At 35.2% G+C, this 22,936-nt stretch overlaps 1 long non-coding RNA gene across 1 annotated transcript in view; it reads left to right on the plus strand.

Annotated features, from left to right (window-relative positions):
- Nucleotides 1-22,936, plus strand: part of LOC118151452 (uncharacterized) — a 48,895-nt gene that overhangs the window by 10,588 nt on the left and 15,371 nt on the right. Inside the window, exon 2 of the long non-coding RNA XR_004739778.3 lies at nt 16,105-16,225. This is a non-coding gene — a long non-coding RNA (uncharacterized LOC118151452). The remainder of the gene's footprint in view (nt 1-16,104; nt 16,226-22,936) is intronic.

Raw genomic sequence — 22,936 nt, forward strand, 5'->3', positions numbered from 1 at the left:
TTTTTTTTCAGTAGCTTTCTGACATCTCTACCTGGCTGAATAGTAATCACAACACCCTCCTCCCCATTTTTTTTTTGTCATTTTTCATTTAGGGCGACTTTTCCTTTGAATAGCACAAAACTGTTTTCCATCAGTCAATTACATGCAGAGTAAATAAACTAGTAAATCCATCACTGCCTCTTAAATGTTTTCTTGGCACTTATTAGTAAGGTTACACAAGAATCCCAGGATTGGTGAGGTAGCAGGGAGCTGGCTGTATCACAGCATTTGTCATGGTCTGTGTCAACAGTATTAATTTATATCTGTTTCTTTACTTTAATGTGGCCAACTAAGGATTGCCAGCATTTGTTATACTTATTCGTAAACTGGATTCTAGTTGATAGAGATAGAGCAGGGAAGTTTCCTGTCTTTGGAATAGAGTGATACACTTTTTACCTAGTGCAACACATTTATTAGATTTCATACTTTCCACAATGGTCCTCACACAAAAGCTTGCAGCCATTTTTGGTCTTTTGCCAACTCAGATTATCCTTTTAAAATCAATATTATCTAATATTAGCAATGTGACTCTCCCAAATGGTCTATTCTAAGAATTCATGCTGGCAAGAATTTGTCAGCCTTCTGTTATTTCTTCATGACATGGCCTTCTTCATGATAGTGAGTACATATTTCATGGCCTGTAGAAAAGCAGTGGTTATAAGCAGTTTACTTCTCCACGGGATAAGTCAACTAAAGTCGCCATTGAAGCATAAGATGGCTTTCAACAACCAGAAAAATCTGACCTTAATTCATTCACTGACAATATTTTAATTTCCCTTTTAAGTCATCTCGTTTCCACCAAAACTCATATTAACAGCCTGGGAATAGAACTTTTTGTTGATATTCTTCTGTTTTGAATTGTTTTTATATCAATTCAGCTAAATTTTCCAGTTCTATTTCTTATAAAATTAGTTACACCTGAATCAAATAATCCTGATGCTTTTTCTCCCCTTCTGTTCTAAGAAAATGTGTCGCAGCCTTAAAGATTTATGAGTGTAAAAGGCAAGATTTGTCAAAGTAGATTTATATCAGTGTAGGAGCTCAACTCCCCCAGTCTATTTGACTATCCTTGCAGAAATACAGCAATGTTTTTATTGCTGTACTTTTACAGTAAGTTTCAATATATAATGGAGCATCTTCTCTTATACTCTTCTTCAATATTATGTTGGCTAATTTGGTCTTATACACTCATAAATTTTATGTTTAGTTTGTATATTTTCAATAAATTGCCTTGGCATTTGAAATAAGACTACATTGACTGTATAGATCATTTTTGGGTGAAATTGGTATCTTTACAATATTGAGTTTTCCCATCCATGAACAAGACATTTTCTTTCATTTATTTAAGTTTTCTAAAATTGCTTTCAAGCTCTAAATTTAAACATGAAAGAGATTAGTTTATGGGTTTTTTTTCTTTTATGTAATGAAAAAAATGGAAAAAATCCCATGCTTAAGGTTAGGAAAAATCAATATTGTGAAAATGGCTACACTGCTCAAAGCAATTTATAGATTTAATGCTATCCCCAACAAGTTATCATTGACCTTCTTCAAAGAATTGGAAAAAAACACCTTAAAATTTGTATGGCACCAAAATGAGCCCACATAGCCAAGACAATCCTAAGGGGAAAAAAAAAAAAGCTGGAGGCATCACATTATGGGATTTCAACCTAGGCTACAGTAATCAAAACAACATGGTACTGCTACCAAAACAGGGATACAGAACAATGGAACAGGCCTTGGAAGTAATGCCACGTATTTGCAACCATCTGATCTTTGACAAAATTGACAAAAACAAGCAATGTGATAAGGATTCCCTATTTAATAAATGGTGCTGGGAAAACTGGTTAGCCATATGCAGAAAGCTGAAACTGGACCCCTCCCTCATACCTTAAACAAAAATTAACTCTAGTTGGGTTAAAGATTTAAACATGAGGTATAACACCATAAAAACTCTGGAAGAAAACTTAGGCAAAACCATTCAGGACATAGGCGTGGACAAGGACTTCATGACTAAAACACCAAAAGCAATGGCAACAAAAGCCAAAAATAGACAAATGGGATCTAATTAAACTTAAGTGTTTCTGCACAGCAAAAGAAATGAATGAACTGGCAATCAACAGAAACAAACAACCCTATCAAAAAAGTGGACAAAGGATATGAACAGACACTCCTCAAAAGAAGATATTTATGCAGCCAACAAACATATCAAAAAATGCTCATCATCACTGGTCACTAGAGAAATGCAAATCAAAACCACTTTGAGAAACCATGCCCATTAGAATGGCAATCATTAAAAAATCTGGAGACAACAGATGCTGGAGATGATGTGGAGAAATAAGAATGCTTTTATACTGTTGGTGGTGAGAGTGTAAATTAGTTTGACCATTGTGGAAGACAGTGTCATTATTCCTCAAGGTTCTCGAAATAGAAATACCATTTGACCCAGCAACCCCATTACTGGGTTGCTGTAATCACCCAAGTAATTATAAATTGTTCTAATATAAAGACACATTTACACGTATGTTCATTGAGGCACTGTTTACAATAGCAAAGATTTGGAATCAGCCCAATTGCCCAGCAGTGATACAAGGAAAATGTGGCATATATACACTATGGAATACTATGCAGTTATAAGAAAAGATGGGTTCATGCCCTTTACCAGGACATGGATGAAGCTAGAAACCATCATTCTCAGCAAACTGACACAAGAACAGACAACCAAACACCATATGTTCTCACTCATAAATGGGTGTTGAACAATGAGAACACATGGACACACTGGGGCATGTTGTGGGGTGGGAGAGCTAGAGGAGGGATAGCAGAGGGTGGAGGGATTGGGGAGGGAAAACATTAGGAGAAATACCTAATGTAGATGACAGGGAGATGGATGCAGCAAACCATCATGGCATGTGTATACCTATGCAACAATCCTGCATGATCTGCACATGTACCCCAGAACTTAAAATAGAATTTAAAAATTGTCCTTGTCTAGGTATGCCTAACTAAACACACATACACACACACACACACACACACACACACGTTGATAGGTGTTTTTCCTTTTTGTGTGTGATTCTCTGAGAGATTGCCAATATAGAAGCTTTTTTAATGCTTGATAAAATTTACTGGTGAAGACCCTTGATGTAGAATTTAAAAAAAGAGTATTTAATAAGAAGTTATCTTTCATATATAGTCCTTTTACCCCCTTTCTCTTTCTTTTCTCTCTACTTCCCTTTGGTATCCCTCTCTTTTTGCCCCCCACCTTTCTCTTCCCATATTCCAACATTTAATATATTGAATATTGAAATGTACATTTTATCTCTTAGTGCTGTATACTTATTGTTCATCTGCACTTCATCTTTCTCTTCTTTTAACTCTACAGTTACATGCATATTAATTTATTTGAAGTTGTTGTTTAATTCATGATGTTCTTAATTTTCATTCTTATTTAACTTTCATTTTAGATAGTTTTTATTGATATGTCTAAAAGTTTACTATTCTTTCCTTCTGGAGTATCTAATGTGTCACTAATTTTATGCACTTTTTATTTAGAAGATAAATTTGGGTCATTTTAAAAAATAGAATATGCAGGCCTCTACTTAACATTTTGAATACATGGCATATTGTAATAATAACTGTTTTTATGTTATTGTCTGCTAATTCTAACATTTGTTTCATTTCTGAATCAGTTCCAATGGATTATTCTGGTCCTTATGAATCGTGCTTATTTACTTCTTTAAAATACTGGTAATCCTTTTTTTTAACTTTTATTTTAAGTTTAGGGGTACATGTTCAGAATTTACATGTTTGTTACATAGGTAAACATTGTCATGGGGGTTTGTTCATACAGATTATTTCACCACCCAGGTATTAAGCCAAGTATTCATTTGTGTTTTTTTCTGATCTCCCCGCTCCCACCCTCCACACTTCAGTAGGCACCAGTGTGTGTTGTTTCTCGCTATGTGTCCATGTGTTATCATTTAGCTCCCACTTACATGTGACAACATGCCATATTTGTTTTACTGTTCCTGCATTAGTTTGCTAAGGATAATAGCCTCCAGCTCAATCCATGCCCCTAAAAAGAACATGATCTGTTTATCAATGCCTAGTATTGCATGATATATATGTACCACATCTTTATCCAGTCTATCATTGATGGGCATTTAAGTTGATTCCATGTCTTTGCTATTGTGAATAGTGCTGCAATAAACACATGCATGCATGTGTGAGTCTTTATAATTGAATGATTATGTTCCTTTGGATACATACCCAGTAATGAGATTTGCTGGGTTGAATGATTATTTTGTCTTCAGGTCTTTGTGGAAACTTTACACTCTCTTCCACAATGATTGAACTAATTTATACTCCCACCAATGATTTATAAAGATTCCTTTTTCTCCACAACCTAACTAGCAACTGTTACTTTTTGACTTTTTAATGATAACCATTCTGACTGATGTGAGATGGTATTTCATTGCAGTTTTGATCTGTATTTCTCAATGATCAGTGACATTGAGCTCTTTATCATTTGATTGTTGGACCCATGTATGTCTTTTTTTTAGAAGTGTCCGTTCATGGTCTTTGCCCACTTTTTAATGGAGTTGTTTGTATTTTACTTGTAAATTTGTTTACATTTCTTATAGATGCTGGATATTAAAACTTTGTCAGATGCATGGTTTGCAAAACGTTTCTTCCATTCTGTAGTTTGACTTCTTAGTCTCTCAATAGTATCTTTTGTTGTGCAGTGCTCTTTAGTTTAATTAGATCCCATTTGCCAATTTTTGCTTTGTTGCAATTGCTTTTGGCATCTTCACCGTGAAATATTTTCCAATTTCTATGTCATGAATGGTGTTGTCTATGTTGTCTTCCAAGATTTGTACACTTTAGGGATTTACATTTAAGTCTTTAATCCATCTTTAGTTAATGTTTGTATATGGTGTAAGAAAGGGGTCCATTTTCTGCATATGGCTAGCCAGTTATCCCAGCACCATTTATTGAAGTGAAGTGAGAATCCTTTCCCCATTGCTTGTTTTTGTCGTATTTGATGAAGATTAGATAGTTGTAGGTGTGCTGTCTAGTTTCTGAGATTTCCATTCTGTTTTATTGGTCTGTGTGTTTTTCTTTTCTTTTCTTTTCTTTCCTTTTCTTTTTTTTTTTTTTTTTTTTTTTTTTTTGAGATGGAGTTTCGCTCTTGTTACCAAGGCTGGAGTGCAATGGCATGATCTCGGCTCACTGCAATCTCCGCCTCCTGGGTTCAAGCAATTCTCCTGCCTCAGCCTCCTGAGTAGCTGGGATTACAGGCACGCACCACCATGCCCAGCTAATTTTTTTGTATTTTTAGTAGAGATGGGGTTTCACCATGTTGACCAAGATGGTCTCAATCTCTTGACCTTGTGATCCACCCACCTCAGCCTCCCAAAGTGCTGGGATTACAGAATGGGGCCACTGGTGTTTTTCTTCTACCAGTAGCATGCTGTTTTGGTTACTGTAGCCCTGTAGTATAGTTTGAAGTCAGACAACATGATGCTTCCAGCTATGATTTTTTTTTTTGTAGGATTGTCTTGGTTAATCAGGCTCTTTTTTGACTTTGTATGAATTTTAGAATAAGTTTTTCTAGTTCTGTGAAGAATGTCATTGGTAGTCTGATAGGAATAGTATTAAATTTGTAAATTTCTTTGGGCCATATGGCCATTTTAGCAATATTGATTCTTCTTATCCATAAGCATAGAATGTTTTTCCATTTGTTTCTGTTGTCTCTGATTTCCTTTAGGTGTATTTTGTAGCACTCCTTGCAGAGATTCTACACAACCCTTGTTAGCTGTATTCATAGGTATTTTATTATTTTTGTGGCAATTGTGAATGAGAATTCATTCATGATTTGGCTCACGACTGTTATCGGTGTATAGAAATGCTGGTAATTTTTGCACATCGATTTTGTATACTGAGACATTGCTGAAGTTGCTTATCAGTTTAAGAAGCTTTGGGGCTGAGACCTCCCAATTGGGGTCTCCATCTACCTCCTACAGGTGTGTCCCGTTCAGCAACAGGTCCAGCCCCCCTGGAATGAGCTCCCAAAGGATGGAGCAGGGTGCTACCTTTGTTGTTTCACAGACTTCACTGGTGATACCTCCAGGTACTGGAAAATCCAAGGCAACAATGGTCTGTAGTGATTCCCAGCACACTGCAACAGCCCTACAATAGCCAGGCAAAAAAAACAAAACAAAAAAAACCCCACTAAACTAAAGGTCAACAACCCCAAAGTTTGAGGGTAGATAAGCCCAAGAAAATTAGGAAAAAAAACCATGCAACAATGTTAAAAATTCAAAAAACCAGAGTGTACTCTTTCCTCAGATGACCACGTCAGCTACCCTGCAAGGATTTGGAACTGGGCTGAGGCTAAGATGGCTGTAATGACAGGAGCAGAATTCAAAATGTGGACAAAAATGAACTTCAATGAGCTAAAGGAGCATGTTGTAACCCAATACAAGGGAACGAAAAACCATGATTAAACATCACAGGAGCTGACAAAGTAACTGACAAAGTAGCTGACAAAGTAATTTAAATATAAGAAGAATGCAACTAACCTGAGAGAACTGAAAAACACACTACAAGAATTTCATAATGTAATTGCAAGTATTAATAGCAGAATAGACCAAGTGGAAAAGAAGACAAAAAATAACTAAAATCAGAGCTGAACTGAAAAAAACATAAGGCACAAAAACTCAGTAAAAAGATCAGTGAATACAGGAGCTGTTTTTCTTAAAAAAAAAAAAAAAGTAAAATAGATAGATTGCCAGCTAGACTAATAAGGAAGAAAAAAACAGAAGAGTCAAATAAATACAATTAGGAATGATAAGAGTGTTGTTACCACTGACCCTACAGAAATACAAACAAGCATCAGAGAATATTATAAACACCTCTGTGTACATAAACTAGAAAATCTATAATAAATAGATAAATTCCTGGACACATACACTCTCCTAAGACCGAACAAGAAAGAAATAGTATACCTGAACAGATTAATAACAAGTTCTGAAACTGAGACAATAATAAATAGCTTACCAACCAAAAAAAGTCCAGGACCATATGGATTCACAAGTAAATTCTATTAGATGTATAAAGAGCTGGGACCATTCCTACCAAAACTATTTCACAAAATTGAAAAAAAAAAAAAAGTGGGACTCTTCCCTAACTCTTTGTATGAGGCCAGCATCATCCTGACACTGAAACCTGGCAGGGATAAAACAAAAGAGAAAACTTCAGGCCAGTAACCTTGATGAACATCCATGCAAAAATTCTCAAAAAAATACTGGCAAACTCTAACCAGCAGCATATCAGAAAACTAATCTCCATGAATAAATAGGTTTCATCCCCAAGATGCAAGGTTCATTCAACATACACAAATAAATAAATGTGATTCATCACATAAACAGAAATAACGACAAAAAAACAGAGAATTACATCAATTGATGCAGATAAGGCTTTTGATGAAATTCAACATCCTTTCCTGTTAAAAACTCTTAATGAAGTAGATATTGAAGAAACATGGCTCAAAATTAAAAGAGCCACGTACAACAAATTTATGGCCAACATCATACTGAATGGTCAAAAACTGGAAACATTCCCCTTGAAAACTGTCACATAACAAGAATTCCCACTCTCACCACTCCTATTCAACATAGTATTGGAAGTTCTGGCCAAGGCAATCAGGCAAGAGAAAGAAGTAAAGGAAATCCAAATAGGAATGTTAGGACTGGACTTAGCTCATCCCATTTGTTTCTACTCTCATAGGGATTACTGACAGATGTACAATGTCTTCAAAACCGTTTTTTTCATATTTTATTCCTCTTCTTTTTTTTTCCAAGTGGGAGAGTGTATCTAGTCTCTATTATTATATGCTGAGTGGATGTAGAATTTTAGACTGTTACTTTTGAAATTAAAAATCGAAAATATAATTTATACATTAGTGTAAAAATTATTCTAGTTCTTTTCTGGCACACATTTAATTTAGGGTCTAATTTGAGTTAAGTATAGGCAGACCTTTATTTTTCAACTACAATGATAAAATGAGTTTGCTCTTGTTAGTTAAAAAGGACAAACTTGCTCACACATGTAGGAATTCTTTTTTTTTTTTTTTTTTTTGGAATTGGGTTTTGCTGCTCTGATAGAAGCAACCAGTCATATTTGTTGCAGACACAGCAAACGCAATCTTGATGTCACTTGAAGACAAGTCTTTGAATGTTTGGGCTAAAGCAACTGGTCCCTGGGCAACCTGACAGACACTTTGATTGTCAACATGGAAATACCAGACCCAAGTTTCCAGGAATAGTTCTCTGGTCTCCTGCTCTTGAAAATATTACGATCAGCTATAGAAGCATCCACGGATAAAGACAAGGTAAAAAGCAATGCTGTCCGGGCCCTTGGAAATTTGCTTCATTTTCTGCAGCCCTCTCATATAGAAAAACACACATTTGCAGAAATCATTAAGGAGTCTATCCAGGTCCTAATTTCCACTGTTCTAACAGAAGCTGCCATGAAAGTCAGATGGAATGCTTGTTATGCAAGGGGAAATGTATTAAAAAATCTTGCCCTTCTATTAGGGACAGTCCCATGGACCTCCCAGGCCTACAACGCCCTGACATCAGTCGTGACATCATGCAAGAACTTCAATGTGCGCATCAGATCTGCCGCTGCCCTTTCCGTCCCGGGCAAGAGAGAGCAGTATGGGTCTGTTGACCAGTATGCTCAGATCTGGAACGCATTGGTCACTGCCTTACAGAAGAGCGAAGACACCACAGACTTTTTGGAATTCAAGTACTGTGCCAGCCTACAGACCCAAATCTGCCAGGCACTGATTCACCTCCTGAGTTTAGCCAGTGCCTCGGATCTGCCTTGTATGAAAGAAACCCTTGAACTGCAATGGGAATATGGTCCAATCCTATATCCTAGTTTCTAAAATCAGGAGCAGAGGGAGAGGACACTGGAGCACCCCCTAGCCTACAGGAAAGAGTCTAAATGGTCAGGATGGCCCTGAAGCACATGGGCAGTGTCCAGGCACTGACTGGAGACACAGCCAGAAGGGCCAAACAGCAAAAATGGTGGCCCATCCCTTCCACTGGGAGCTCCTTTTTAGGGAAGTACAGTGCCAATACAGGTGGCTGGCTGGAATATAAAGCCAGTGGGTCTCACCTTGCGAGGTGCTATGGAAGTGGGGCCTGCAGGCTGTTGCTGCTCAGTACCCTGGATTCAGTTTCTTTTCTGGGGCATAAATGGGAGTCTAACCTCCCACTTTGACAGAGCTGCAACTACTTTTGCTGGAAAGCTGGAGTTCCTAAGTTTCCAGGGTTTCCATCCATATGTGAGCTGCTGCTTTGCCAAGACTCCACATAGGTCTGTCTATCAGAATGAAGACCCAGGTGAAGTGGGATCATAAGGAGATCTCCTGACTTGAGGGTTGCAAAGATGCATGGGAGAAGCATGGTTTCCCAGGGCTGCATTCACTTACCCACCACTTCCCTGGAAGAGCGAGGTTCCTCTGGCTGGGTGTTGCCCCCTGGTGGGCCGTTGTTCTGTCTTGCTTTCTTTGTTCTTTGTGGGTCAGGTTGTTTCCTTGATTAGTTCCAATGTGAGTATCTGGATGTTTCATTTGAAGGTGTTGTATTTACTTGCCTCTTTGGTTCCTCTTCATTAGAGACACACACACTAGCTGCTTCTAGGCATCCATCTTGACCAATGTTTTGAGTTCAGTGGAACATGTGTTCTATTGTGACTTGTGCACAATAGTTTTCTTTCCTGCTTTTTCTATATCAAGTATATTAACACATTTTCTTATTAGATCATTAAATTTTTTTGACTTTGCCTTTCAAGTAATGTAATACTTAGCATATGATGGGCACATAATAAATATTAAGGAAAAATTCTGTATTCAACTTGGAATATAATTTTCTTTTTAGTACATTAGTTTTTTCCTCAGATGAAAATAAACAATTTAATTTGTTAAAACATTTTTTACTTTTACATTAAAATTTTATGATTTTTATTATAGTTGTATATGCCCCTTAAATAAGGTGACACAGTTGAATTTTTAATTTTTTATATTTTGAATGAGTGTTTTTTTCATATGTGAACATATTTGTATGTATTTTGTACTATTTACATTTAGTGTTTCACTATTCAGGAAATTCTTTCCTAATATATCTTTATTGAGTATAAGCTGAAAGTTATTAATGACAAAATAGACTAATGTCTATAAAGTTGGTCTTAGCTTGCTCTAATCTTCATAGACTTGGTGCTGTTTATAATGACTCTTCTTGAAAGTACCTTCTCTCTTTACTTTTTGATACCTGTCTTTCAAGGATTTCTCTTTCTTCATATTTTTTTTTTCTCAGTTCCTTTTGTACAAATGTTTTCCTTGCTGTGTCCTTAGGGTTTTCTGTTCAATTCTCATATAATTATACATAATCTCATTGGTAAATTGTTGCCTTAAACTGTCACTTTTCTGATTATGATCTCTAAGGCCTTGTTTTTTTTCCAGGAATCTCAGTTAACCCTTGTACTTTATAATTTCTGGATATCTCTATCTGAATTATGCATGAGTACTCCAATGAATCCATGTTTATAACTTAAATATTATCTTTATCACTCCCATTAATCATAAATATAATATTTTCATACTGCTTCATTTCATATTTCTGTGAATGTCATCCAAACAATAAATAATCTTAGATTCCTCTCTCTCCAGCATTATCTTGCTTATAACCAGCTGTCACCAAATCTTGTTTTTCTGCCTCTAAAAGGTTTTGCATTTTCTGCACTTTAAGTCTCTTTACCCAAGTTCAGTTTTTCAGCTTCTTTTGGTAATTGTACTATCGTTATAATTTCCTCACTCATTACTTGTGCCAATCATTTTCCTGCTTCTAGTCTATCCTTCATCGCACTCCAAAATAAACATTTTACTGAAGTAAAGGTAAAACATTGTACTGGACTCAGTAATTCCCTCTACTGTCTAATAAAATGTCTTCATGGTGTTCAATAGTTAGTTCAAAGGAAAATTTTAATCAACATTACTTGTTTAACTTCTGTTTTCAGTGAATAAAACGCTGAATGATTTCTTTAGTTTTATATAGATGTGACTTGCCAGCCATTTTTTCAAAACATTTGAATATTATGAGCCATGAATTATGCCAGATATAAATGATACAAAATAAACAAGATGTGTTCTCTACCTTAGTCTGCAAAAGCAAATGAGAGACTCAAAAATGTAGACCAGCAAATAATTGCAACTGTTAAATATAGATATCATTTTATTGCAATTTAAGATATTGAAAATAAACAAATTAAAACCTCTAAATTTATAAGTAGAATAAGTTTCAAAAAGTTTTGGGTTGATTCTAGGAGAATGACTTTAAGTATTACATGTGAAGAAATAGGAGGGAAGCTTCTTGGGCAAAGCAAACCAAGATTTATCAAAGTACAAGCTTTTTTTAAATAGACTAGAGATGTGATTTATTTAACATGAAAGTAGGTGAGGTAAAAATCTCAGAAGGAAAAACAGAGCCAGGAGGGTCATCTCCATTTCATTGAGATTTTTCTTTACAAAGGTATATAAAGAATATTTAAATTTTGCATACAAATAATAGATATAGAATATTATTGTTTGCCTTTAGCATGCAAATATTCTAAATTATTTATGACTCTAAACATATTATTTTCTAGAAAGCCTAAATAAGTGTATCTGGAAGGTTAAATTATAAATAATTTGTATTTTCAGTGAAGGGTTATCACATTGTTTTAATTATTATAAGTATTTAAATTAAAGCACATCTAGAATTAAAAAATTTTAAGTAAATGTGGAATATTATAACAAAAATCTGGATATTTAATGGTGCTACTTTGATTGAAAGGTATATGATGGAATGCTAAATTTAGAAAACATAAAATTGGGTAGAGTTAGAATTGCTAACACATCTCAAAAATTTTCTAAGGCCTAGGTTATATTTTTTTATACTATATCATATCTCGTAATCTCTGCCTTGGGATATAGGCTTTCTGCTATGAAAAAAATTTAGGTGTTGTGGGTGGAATTTATCTGATAACTAAACTACTCTGTGCATACAATGCTCCCTGTTATCTACGTAGCTGTTCAGCATGATCTAGTGGATGTAACTGTGAAATACTTTTTATTACCTGGAAAAGGTATTTATTTCCTTTTTTCTACTTACTGCAATTGAAATAATTCAGTACTTAATATTTCCTCTCATATTTTTTTAAAGTATCTTAAACCAGAGAAACAAAAGCCAAACACATTCCAAATAAATCTCACACCCATAAAAGTGAGGATCATTTTGCTGCTGTTGTTGTTTTATTGTTTGGTTTTTTTTACTGTGATTAAATAGAAGTAAAATAGTCTCTGAAAGCTATAAGGAAATAAAGTTCTCATTCTTTGTGACAGAGCTCATTTTTAGATGTATTCATTACTGAAAAAAAACAGGTGAGAATTAATCAAATTCATGTCTACCAAATGTCATTGCTTAAGATGAGGCAATAATTATTTAATATACACAATGTATTACCTTAAAAAGCCAAATATATAAGAGAAGTAGACGGATAAGCAAAAAGATGTAACATTGAATGAACATGACTAAATTTTTGCAACAGTGATAGTTAAATAGGCAGAAATCAATTTATTTTGAGACTATATATATTTTTACAACTTAGAGCTCAATGAGTATTGATTATTTCATTATGTTTATTAATATATGAAGAAAAGAGCCTTACTGTTATGGGAAACTAGTATTAGCTTAAGAAGCATCTAACTGTACAGATTAAATTTGTTTTGTTACATGATTTCACTACTTTTATTTTTACTTTCTTAAATTCCCAAGATAAGTGATCATAGGTAGAAGAAGAAATACAGTTTTGGAAGTCACAGAATATAGGTGAGATCAGAAACTTCCAACTGAATTTAAATCTACTTCACAAAAGAAATGAAATTACCAGAAAAATAAAGATAAAGAAAAATGGGAAATTCTCTATATTTTGTCTCTAGTCTATTTTGTTGACATTGGCAAATAGGATAAAATATAAGCACCAAAACCTCAAGGATTTTCTTTTCACCTTAAAGTGAAAGTAAGATAATGCTAGATGTTTCTTTGGTTATACAGGTAGAAAAATTGAATCCAAGGGACATTAAAAATTACAATTTGTTATGACAAACTAGCCTTGAACACAGGTTTCCTAATAACAAATACAATACCCTTTGACTATGATATTTTAGGTTATAAATAGGGAGGTAAAAATAATCTTTCTAAAGAAAACATAATTATTAAGAGTAGAGAATAAATTAGCAAAGGTATCTATAACAACCAATATTGGTTTAGTCATAAATTAATTATTTCTTGTAGTAAAGCTAAGGCAAGGCAGACATAAACAGATGTTTTTAAATTTGAATGAAACATTAATGTACTAGTAAAACCATCATGTAAAGATTTTTTAAATTCATCATAAATACTCCTGCCAAAGAACCTAGACCCAAATAAATGATCTTTAAGTACAATTGCCCAATGAACATGACTCTTAGGCTCTTCAATTCCAACAATAACTTTTATAAACAGTCATAATTAAGTAAAATCAGATCAGGTGGCATGTCTAGGTGCATTTCTTTTGGTAAATGGATATAAGGCAAATAAGCAAAAAAAAAGCCTCATTCTTATTTTGCATGCATTCAGTTTTTTCAATGACAAGTTGTGAATTATAAATCTAAAATTGATTTTTTTAATAAAATGAGTTTTGAAGAAACATCCTAAAAGCATAGCAACTCTATTACAGGCTATTTTTCCCACTGGTCAGTGCTATTCAACTGCCTCAAACAGAGTCCAGTGATGAGAAAATATTTGCTGGGCACATTATCTGAGGAATCTTTTAAATTATTTATTGAAACTAGAAGCATGTATGCGTTTTGTTTCAAACAGTTCCTTGAATCTGGCAAGTAAAAAATAAAAATAATCTTTTTATGACAGCTTGTTTTGGGGTATAGTCGCTAGAGCTGTTTATATTTTAAATATACCTCAATGGCATATAATTATGGTTTCATGGGATATTTTATATTTACAGGCAAATAGAACTTTCTCCATAATAATGCCACTTTAATTATTAGTGTATCAAAAATTTGAAAGAAAAAACATTAGTTTCTTCATTCCTTTGGCAACTGTTCTCAGAAATGAGCATTTCATCAAGTTCTGCTCATGTCTCTTCAAAATAAGGAATAATCTAAAATATTCTTCCCCTCATTCTACAAAGAAGAAATCACTATGTTAAATATACGTTTCTAAAAATTAACTAGTGACCTTAAAAACATGATATTTGCTTTTCACAAAGGAAACTATAATGCTTTACAAGCAAGGAAACTATAAAGCTTTAAAAGAAAAGTAGCACAGCAACCAAAGGTGTTTTTTTTTCCAATATGCTTGAACTACAGCACGTAGCATACTAGCATTCTGTTAGCAGTCTTTCAGTTACAACAAATCAGGAAAAGAGAATAAATGTGGGCAGACATACATTTGACAAGCTAAATGGAGAGAAAGTTGAATCTGAATGAGAATTGGGGAAAAGAAAATATTTCTCAACACTTATAGTATTCTGAGGTTCATAGTCTCTTGTAAGAGCAGCCTTCCAGCACCTGTTTCTCTCCCAGTGTGACTTTCTTAACTCACAAAGAGACATAGATGCTATAAACCCAAATTGAGATATATCATCAGTAGTTCTTTTGATTTCTATGGGCTTTAAATGTATTTTTCTTCTCACTGAGCATGAAATGATATCCATTACCTAATAGCCACGATATTGAAAATTCAGAAAAAAAGTACCTCATGATATTAAAAGACTGTAAAGAGAGCAATGCATTCAGTCTGTTAAAGTGATCATGAAATTATTTATATTAGTCACTATGACCAAAACCTCCATATATGTACATATATAATATTTAAAAGGGAACAGCTATAAGTTATTTTTACAAAGGAAACATGATATGCCAAAGATTCAATGTTGGAAAACTTCTGTATTCTTTTAACTAGGAGAACATTTGAAGGTCTACAAATTTAGAGCATTGCTTTAAAATTAAGACAAGTCTTGTTTGAAAGTCGTGTATATCTAGGTTATTTTTTCATGCAGTACATATAATACAGAAGTGAACATATATATGTTATATACATGCACACATATATACATATATACACATGCATATAAACATTACAGGTCTGTATATATATTATTTACTGTTACTGTATATAACAATATATATTTTTATATATTTTATATGTAATTATGTATGGTATATATTTCCATTATATACCATTTTCCATTTTTGTCTTCTGTTTAGATTCATATTTAAGAGTGTTCTACATGCCTAAATAGCAATTCGCAGAATTTCTGCTCTAACATGTTTTTATCTTGTTAGAAGAAATTTAACTATCAGACACTTTTGTTTTCTTTCCTCATCAGTAAATTAAATGAGGCAGGAAAACATCTGTAAGAGCCTAAAACTACCTCAGGGCTTGGGATGATACTTCCAGAAAGTTAAGATGGAAATAGATTTGATTAGGTTGATAGGACTTACTAGAAATGCATCACAATATAATTAAACACATCAGTGTCCTTTTCAGTGTTTTATAAATGTTAGCTTCTTTCTAATAGATTGCAATTTTCTCAGGGAAGTAAATTGTAAATCTTACCCTATACTTTTTTTCAGGATATGATATTCATATCCTATGAACTATGATGTTCAGCCTAGATCACTCTCTAGGGTTAAGCACCCATCTCCCAGCTACTGGAAATTTTGGTAGACAATGGGCTCATACTGTGTACCCTTCACTGGGAATTACCATTGGCCACAGGAACCATCGTTGCCTAAATTGTCTGCAGTCAATGATTGGAATATGTAAGGATATAAGTTCCAGTTTCCTTGTCTCCATTAGAATAATTCTGAAAGACTAGCTCCAGCGATTTCTGTAGGATTGGTTGAAGATTCACTTCCAGCCATGTTGTAACATAGGTTCTTTCTTTGTTCAGTCTTGACTTCCTCAGTTCCCTGCAGTGTATTCCTCAAAAACGAACCTCAGAAAATCCTCTGTTATGATTTCTATCTCAGATTTTGCTTCTGGAGACACATTTCAAGACAGCCTCTACAAAGGTCAGTTCTAAGAACATACTCAATGTGAAATTTTGGAAATGAATCAATTGTCAGTTAGCTTGCATTGAGAAGTCGTAATTGGTAGTTACTGGAGCATCGCTAGCCTCTGGCATGCTGTAGCAATGCAATTGTTAAAATCCCACTAATGGTTAACTGGAATGTGGTATCAGTAGAAAGGGGCATATTAACTGTCCCTGGAGTTAGGATGGACACTTTGCCACTGGAAAAATATGATAAGATTGGTAATTATAAATACCATGAGATTGGGTGGGTGCCACTGACTTCCACTGATTGTTGAAGAGAGACAATGACAGGGTCAGGTGATTAATTATGAAATTGAAGCAAAGTGTGAAAACCAGAGTGGCTTCCAGGCAACATTTATGGAACCCTAGATATTTTGAATCTGAAAATCAAACAGCAGTCAACAAGGCTTAGGACAAAACTATAGCAGAAGATTTCAGAAAATGTTGAATTCTCAAACTTAAGAGATCTCCTAAATTAAATCAAGGCCATAGTAGGAAAGAAGTGGGATCTTCATGTTGAAATAAGGGAATCTGTACTCAGTCTAGAATTGAAAAACTACCTATCGAGTATTATGCTTATTACCTGGGTGATGAAATAATCTGTACACCAAATCCCCATGACATACAATTTACCTATATGATGAACCTGCACATGTGTCCCCAAACCTAAAATAAAGGTTTTTTTTTTAAACCACACATTCATGCGTATGTTCATTGCAGCACTTTTCCCAATATGAAAGACATGGAATCAACTTAAATGCTCATCAACAGTAGACTGGCTAAAGAAAATGTGGTACAGATACACCATGGAATACTACACAGCCATAAAAAAGAATGAGATCATGTCTTTTGCAGCAACATGGATGCAGGTGGAGGCCATTATTCTCAGCAAACTAACATAGAAACAGAAAACCAAATACTACATATTCTCACTTATAGATGGGATCTAAACATTGAGTACATATGGACACACAGAAGAGGACAACAGACACTAGGGCCTACTTGAGGGTAGAGGGCAGGAGGAGCGTAAGGATCCAAAGCTACCTATTGAATATTTTCCTTATTACCCAGTTCATGAAATAATCTGTTCACAAAACCCCCGCAACATACAATTTTTCTACATAACAAACCCACACATATAACCCTACACCTAAAAGTTTAAAAAAAAAAGGGAGGAGTATTGCAGGGGGATCTGATTAAGTACCATCCTGAAACTTGAAATTTTAGATTCCCCTGTACCCACTGGACCTACTGAAATGACTTGACCCTTTTTGTTAAAAGTTTAGACTCCTCCTGCCTGAAGATAATACAGAAGCTTCAAATGAGGCAGGCACCATTATAGGATCATTTCTTCCTAACATTCCCACAGATAATGACAGTTAAATCTCAGTACGGCTCAGCTTCACACTGAGAAAAGTAATACATACACCATAATACCTGTAAGACTTAGAAAACATTTATTGGCAGGAACTGCGAGAATATGTATGAGGCTGGAATCTGAGGGTTCATAACATAAATTTGATAAATTAGTTTTTTAATAGGTAGTAGTAGTAGTATCCTACCATAAAGCTTTAAAAGCCTGTTAAGAACACCATAATACAGAACAAACACTGCTAGGTTGGCTGTTGGAACTTGAAAACAAACAAACAGAAAAAAAATCATGGCTCCAAATAAGTGAAATGGAAATGTTAGAGCTAGCATGGCCAACAGTAAAGAAAACATTAACAGGCCCAGAGAAGTGGCCATGTTAGAGTGTATACATAAGGCTGGAAAACTCACTAACCCACTGGTGATTCAAAAGAGGGCCTAGAGAACACGCTTCACCAACTTGATAAGAAATTCCTGGTGAGGAGGTGTACTGTAAACATGCATATCTATCTATATATATATTTTTTTTAATTTTTCAATGCATTGATGTTTTAACACCTTTAAAAACCTTTCTAGCTGTTGAGAGACTTGGTAGCCAATTCTTAAAAATAACCAAAGGCCAAACCAGGAGCATGTCATTAATATGCAAACTCAGTAACCCAGAGCCATGTCTTCTCTATCTGGCCTGTACACCCTAGAGGACAACATTTCTCAGCCTTAATCATCTCAGGACCAGGCAACTGGAAACACCTCCATAGCCTAAAGCTGGCTAAAATTATTCAAGCTAGCCAGTCCTAAACTGTTCACCCTGCCCTGACTTGTGTTTTTCTCAGAAACTCCAATTAAGTCAGTGGCCTAATCCTTCTCCTTGCTCTTTTGTCCTCTGATCACGTGGTATCTTTTCCCATATGACACCACAGGGCATGCTGTGCTTTCTGTCCCTAGGTCCTGGGAGTATAATACACTTTGTTTTTTCCTGAACCTCTCCTCTTTTGACCACACATGTCTGACCATTACACAAAAATAATTAACAAAACACAGATGTACCAATATCGTAACAAATCACAAGGGTAACTGCCTTTTATTGGTCAGGTGCAAAGATGGAGATGCTGTTTCAGGAATGGGTTCCCTGGGAGCTATGAAGCTGATAAAGATCTTATAATAATAGAGACCACTGGTTTCACTTAAACATCAAGGTAGGTGCAGTCATCAGGATGCACAGCAAGACTAGAATGGCAGTAGAGGGATATATCCCGAAGAGCTATGGAACAAGATGTTCCTAACACCTGACCCTATCTCTGAACTCAGTATTAATGAAGAAATTATTGATTACTCACTCTTATGTAACTTGGATGTGAAGGAACACAGCCTTAGTCTAGTGGGCAGGGCCATCACAACTAAGAACACAGTATTTCTACTGACTACAAATTCACCCAAAGTTTCCATACTTCCCTGGTTCTGAAAACCCTGGGAAGATAGCAATATACTGATAGGCAGTTATGAGTTCAAGAGTGCTGAATACAGGGCATCCACTTATTCCTGTGTGGTGTGGTGAGGAGATGACCACTGTGAGGAACTCCTTCCTATAGGAAACACTCAGTTTCTCGAAGTGAAAGATATGCAAAAGGGAATGAGAGAAACTTAATAAGCTTTGGTATTTTACTATTGCATCCAACAGAAGAGAGTCTTATTTTCAAGATTATGTATGTTCAAAGTATTTAATTTGTTCTGCCTCATCTGTGTTAAAAAAATTCAGAGCATCTGAATCAAAACTGGGTTGTACAAGTGTGATGCCAAAAATCTATTGATTTGACTGGTGTTTCCTATACTCCCCAAAACAAGGTAGAGTCTTAGTAAGAATTTCTTGAAAAAAAAATCTAAGAAAATCAAAATTAAAAGCTAACAAAGATTTTATTTCATACTAATTTTTAGTTTTAACTCTTATATGTTTTAAATGCGTATTTATTTTCACATAAATCATTGTATGTCAGCAAAATGGTAAGATGCCTTATGAAAACTACAATAAATCATTTCTCATTAAGTCTCTAGAAATAATGCAATTCAATAACTTTTTTAAAAAACATCCTTATTGAGTTTAGTGTTCATGCTTTATTTTTTAAAAAATGATTAATACGGATGTCATTAGAAACCCAGATAGTACGCAGTATATTTTAATATGTTAGTGTATATATATATATATACACGTATATACGTGTATATACGTACATGTGTATACACGCATATACGTGTATATATGTATATATGTATATACATATACACTAACATTAAAATGTTATATGTATATACATGTATATATATACATATGTATATACACTATTCATCCTCAAATAAAGAATTGCATTTGATTTAATTTTATTTAATTATACTTTAAATTTTATGTTTAATTTTCTCACATTTTAACAGACTTTTGCAATTTCTTCTCTAAATATTTTGTACGGTTTATATTTAGAAAATCTTTCTTTATTCTAACAGTCTAGAGTTGTGCCTTTTCTTAGACAATAATATCCACATAATAAAAAAATTATTTTGTTTCGGTTTCTAAGAGGCTTAAAGTCAATGATGATTTTTAGAAGCTCAAAGTTCTAAATTTGTTAATTTAATTTTTTTTTTTGAGATCGAGTTTTGCTCTTGTCACCCAGGCTGGAATGCAATGCCCGGATCTCTGCTCACTGCAACTTCTGCCATGATTCTTCTGCCTCAGCCTCCTGAATAGATGGGATTACTTGCGCCTGTCCCACACCTAGCTAATTTTTGTATTTTTAGTAGAGATTTTGTATTTTTAGTAGAGATTTTTCTCCATGTTGGCCAGGCTGGTCTGGAACTCAGGTGATCCACCTGCCTCAGTCTCTCAAAGTGCTAGGATTACAGGTGTGAGCCACTGCACCTAGCCCTAAAATTGTTAATTATAAGCTAAGCCTGAATTAGTTACTGGCAAACAGGGAAGATCTATTAGTGAACATGGGAATGAAGTTGACAATAAAGTGGTACATACTTTCTGTTCATTGAAGGTCTATAACAAATTCTAATGTATTAGTATTAAATAGTATATTTTGCTTCCATGCAAAATTTTTGTCATTTCTTAACTACATTGCCCTGATATTCCTCTATATATGTTTCAATTATTTAACTTCACCTCTGTGGGCCTGAGTCCTTTTTCTGAAAACAGCTGTCACAACCTGCAACTTTTTCTCTGCTGTCAACTAAATGTTTATATCCCATTTCTGTGTCGAAACCTAATGCCCAATGTGATGGCATTTGGAAGTGGGGCCTAGGGGAGCTAAGTAATCAAAGCAGAAGATGATAGTCTATGAACCTGGAAGTAACCCTTTACCAGACACTGAATCTGCTTTCACTTTGATATAGAACTTGCTGGCCACTAGAACTGTCTGTTATTTATAAGCTATTCAGTCTATGGTAATTTGTTATAGTAACCTGAATGAACTAAGGCTGAAAATTGGTACCAAGAAGTAAGGGTGCTGTTCTCACAAATACCTAAAAATATGGATGTGGCTGTGGAACTAAATATTGAGTAGAGGCTAGTAGAGTTTTGAGATGCAGGCTAGAAAAAGCCTACATTGTTGCAAATGGGATCAGTAGGGTAATTTTGGTGAGGGCTCAGAAAGAAATACAGGAGCTCTAGAGAAAGCTTCAATCTTCTTAGAGAATGCTGATTGCATCGTGAACAGACTGTTGAGAGTAATAAGGATGGTAAAGGCTATTATGATGATACCTCAGGCAAAAATGATAAACATTTTATTGGAAATAGGAGAAAATGCTATCTTTGTTAGATAGTGGTAAAGAACTTGGTTGAATTATAACATGTTTGTGTTCTAGTGCTTTATGAAAGGTAGGACTTGTGAGTAATAAAGTTGGATATTTAGCTTAAGTCATTTCTATAGATAGTGTTGAAAGTGAAGCTTGGCTCTTTCTGATATTTGTAGTAAAATGTGAGAAGAAAGAAATGAATTAAAGATAAAATTGTTATGCTAAAAGAAAATCAAACCTGAAGATTTGGATAATTATGTCTATCCATACTCCAAAAATGAGAAAACACATTACAAAGAGAATACTAAGGGTGTGGCCAAGGTTGATTTGATAATATGATTAGTATGGCATGAACCACAAGCCTAACCATCCATCTCAACAGAAGCTGGTCATTATTTTTCAAGACCAGGGTAAAATGACTCCAAAGGTGATTCCGATTATCAATCCTGTTCCTTTGTTTCCAAAAGTAAGAACCATTACATCAATTTCAACAGGCCAGATGGCCTCTTCCCAAAAAAAGCGGGAGCAAGGTCATCCAGAGATTTAGGGGTCCAATCTTTGCCTGAAAAAGCTATAGGGCCAGGCAAAAAGCCATTCTGGAGGCCAGCCTGGGTGGCTCATGCCTGTAATCCTAGTACTTTGGAAGGCTGAGGCAGGAGAATCACTTGAGGCCTTGAGTTCAAAACCAGACAGGTCAACATGACAAAACCATGTCTCTACTAAAAATACAAAAATTAGCCAGGCACAACGATATACACCTGTATTCCCAGCTGCTTGGGACGCTCAGGCATATAATTCATTTGACCCTGGGAGACGGAAGTTACAGTGAGCCAAGATCCCCATTGCACTCCAGTATAGTTGACAAAGCAAGACTCTGTCTCAAAGAAGGAAGGGGAGGGGAGGGGACGGGAGGGCAGGGGAGGGAAGGGGAGGGGAGGGAAAAAGAAAGAAGGAAGGACGGAAGAGAAAGAAAGCAAGGCACCACCATGGGCTTTCCCAATGAGCCAGGGGTGGTGGGGGTTATGATGTCACCACCCAGGTAAGCCTGGAGGGCAGACAATTAAGCCAAAGAGGATTATTCTTGAGCTGTAAGAACTCATGGAGTTTGTCCTGTAGTTTGGTCTCAACCTGAGACCTGTTACCTATATCTGTTTTACTATTTCTTCTTGTTGGAATGAGAATGTCTCTCCTATGCCTCCTATCTCTCCACTCTCAGCAATATCTTATTTAGATGATATTTGAATGAGTTGTTGAACTTTAGACTTTGGATTTGATATTGCAATGAGTTAAGACTTTTGAGGCTGTTGAGATGGCATGAATATAGTTTGCATGTGAAAGGACATGGATTTAGGGAGGCTATGGGTAGAATTGTATAGACTAAATGTTTGTGTCCCCCAGATTTATATGATGAAACATTACTCAGTGTTTGGTATTTGAAGGTGGCGCCTTTGGGAGGTGATTAAATCATATGAATGGTGCAATCATGAATGGGATTAGATCCTTTACGGAAGAGACCACAGAGAGCCTTCTTGCC

Source organism: Callithrix jacchus, chromosome 2 (assembly GCF_049354715.1).
Source record: "Callithrix jacchus isolate 240 chromosome 2, calJac240_pri, whole genome shotgun sequence".
Classification (NCBI taxonomy): Eukaryota; Metazoa; Chordata; class Mammalia; order Primates; family Cebidae; genus Callithrix; species Callithrix jacchus.